A 3,231-nucleotide genomic window follows, 5' to 3' on the forward strand; every position below is an offset into this window, starting at 1 on the left:
TTTCTCAGCTTCAATGGAATATTATAATTTTTTTCCTCTAGTAGTTAAGGAGGCTTTTATTTAATGTGAAAGACTTAAACAAAAGAGTGTGTTCACTGTCTTAAGCGTCCATCGACAGCTGCCATGTAAGTTGTTCACAAATTCTGTAGTAAGTTTGATTAATTTAAAACCATAAGCCATTTGGGTAGTTCCACTGAGTATCTGTCTATGTTAGTAACTTCAGCAAATATTAAGCATATAGCAGTCAATTGTGAGTGAGGTATTTTGAAATATTACCTACTGTGAGTCTAGCACCTGACACATAGTAAAGTACTTAAGTACTTAAGTAAAGTACTTCACACACTGATTCTGCTAGGAACTGTCACTGTTGGTTGCCAGAAGCAGGCCAGCTCAGACCAGCCTAATCCAAAATGTGAAGGGTCACAAATGGGAACAGGGACCTGGCGAATCCCACATGGGGCCCAAAGTCCCATCCAGAACTAAGCTTGTCCTGTAGATGGGGCTTTGTAATCTATCAGTTTCTTTTCTTTATGGGTCTGTTTTATTTATTTTTTCCTGTGACTTGACTTTCTCAGCATCCACTAATAAAGCCATCTTTCATTTCACAGGTTTCCTTGGGCCAATGGTAGACACCTGATCCAAGTTGGACAAATGAGCTGTGGCCCAGCATTGGGGGTCCGGGGGAGGGGGCATGAGAAAGAGAGGTTCTCTTAAAGGGTGTGTGAGGGAAGAAAGGGAACCCCAGAAACTAATGTCAGCTCAAACATTTAATTCCACTTGGTCAGGGTCAGAGTCATGACAAGTTCCCCTTGGTCACAGGTAGAAGCAACAGAGAATACTCTACACAATAAGCTCTGGTGAGCCTGGGAAGTGGCGGAGTAGACTTCTAGGCAGAGGACAGAAGGCTGCCATGCTAGGGTCTCCCCAGGCAGGAACCTGGAAAAACCCAGCTGAGGATCTGCCTCCATCCCAGGCCTCTGAGCTGTTAGGCAGTGAATTTGGGTTTGGGTCACAGCTAAAGCCTTTCTAGGGATCACAGTTTCCACTTATTTGGTCCCGATCCTGGGATGTCCCTATCCCATCACTCCTGTGGCAGATAGAGCTTCCAAAAGTGACCTGTTTTTATTAAAGGACAGTTCAACTCCCTTGGGTGAACTTGTACTGAAAGTCTGCCAAAGGCAAGGCCAGTCGCCCCTACGAAGCTACCTTAAGAGGGGCTTAGAAATACACAAGATGTGTGGCGTTCTTTTGCTGAGGGTTCCATCAGCCTATCTGAAAATGATTTCTAAGTTTGAAGTGGTCAGATGCAGCAGATCTTATTTTTCTAATGGTTTAAATATTCAGTCACTCCAGGAAATGGCTCTCAGGACTTAATAACTGCTGAATGGTCAGACTTCTCTGTGAGCACAGTGGGGAAGCTGACCCAGCATATCAGTGAGAAAGGATGCACTGGAGCCAGGGGTCCTATCCTAGCTTATCTACTCCCTGAACGACCTCAGGCAACTCAGCCGTCCATCTCTGAATCTCAGTTTCCTCAGTTGTATGATAGGCCTACTTAGACTTCATTGAATTATTGAGAGTATTAGATTAACCAGTATATGCAGCCCTTAGCCATTTGGTAGGACTCTGAATAACAACCACAGGAAGTGATAAAAATTCCAGAAAGTAGGTGCTTAAAAAATAATAGCAATGTTCCCAAACGTCATGTGACCCTGAGCCAATGGCTCAGTCTCTCTGGGCCAGTTTTCTCTCCATAATGGGATAGAGTATCCACTGCACAGAAATGTTGCGAGAACTGAACATCACATTAAAAGCCCTGAGCTCAGTGTGTGGCAAGGGCAAGAACAATAAAGATCCTCTGTGATTATGAGATGAAGGGTTTCAATAGCAAGAACTTCCTCTCAGCTGTGAGAAATCTACACTCAGGTTCCTGTCAGGCAGGAGCTCCTGCTGTCAGCCAAGGTGCTCTTACCTTACACCTGTGGTGCCCAGCTCTCCGCTATCCAGCCTGGCCTCTGGTCCAGATGCCTTCCAGGTTCCCAGACAGAGCACAGCATCCTTGCATAGTCAGACTCACCAAATTCCTCCTGCAGGGATGAGCAGGGGCTCAGCTCTCCAGAGCTCAGTCCTTTTCCATAAGGCTCCCCACTTGGTCTGGAAGAGCTAAATACCAGTATGTCCAGGAAGTTGTCCTGCACCTCTCACCAGGATATCTGAGGAAGGCAGCTTAGGATTCTGTTTTTTGCTCACCAAATTAACAGTGATATTGACATCTGCTGTTTTCACACCTTAAAAATATGTACTTGAAGCCTAGGATGAAGAGAGGCAGCATGCTGTCTCAGCCCTGACCTCAGGCCAAGCAGACGTTTCTAAACTGTTCATTGCATTCACTCTGGAAAGCTGAATTTTATGCCTCTGAATGGCTTCTGGAGCAACCATGCCCTGATCAAATAAAACATTGGTGTAGACCAAATTTGATGAGACAACTTGAGGGTTCTGCTTTTGTTCCACACAACAGTTTTAGAAAATACAAAGTTTTCATTTTTGATTCAAAACGGTTTCCTTGGGGAGAAAAATCTTTTAAAGATTTAGTATTTAGCAAATTAGGTCCAGCTTCAAACCTAGAGTATTTCAGTGCATCTGTTGGTGTTTGGAGTCTTCCCCAGAATACCTACGGGGAAGGCAAAACCTGTAATCTTAGGGAAAAAGGAGTTGGGGGTGGGGGGTAACAAATGATGCTTTTTAATGGCTCCTGCTCTAGAATCCACGGAAAGAAAAATTGACTAAGTACCCATGCTGACAAGTGATCCCATGATAAATTGCAGTTATCTGAAGGGTTAAAAACTATAGATGTCAGTTATCTTTAAAAAAAAAAGATAAGACAAAAGCTCTTCATATATCAACATAGAATTTTTCCAAAGAAAAATTACGTGACAAAAAGAAAAAAAACAGGAGTTTCTGTCGTGGTGCAGCAGAAACTAACCATGAGGTTTCGGGTTCACTCTCTGGCCTCCCTCAGTGGGCTAAGGATCTGGCGTTGTCATGAGCTGTGGTGTAGGTCATAGAGGTGACTTGGATCCCGCGTTGCCTTGGCTGTGGTGTAGGCCAGCAGCTGTAGCTCCGATTCAACCCCTAGCCTGGGAACCTCCATATGCTACGGGTGTGGCCCTAAAAAAGCAAAAAAAGAAAAAAAAATTTAAGTGCTACCCTTTGCGTAAAGAGAAAATAATT

Source organism: Sus scrofa, chromosome 16 (assembly GCF_000003025.6).
Source record: "Sus scrofa isolate TJ Tabasco breed Duroc chromosome 16, Sscrofa11.1, whole genome shotgun sequence".
NCBI classification, from domain to species: Eukaryota; Metazoa; Chordata; class Mammalia; order Artiodactyla; family Suidae; genus Sus; species Sus scrofa.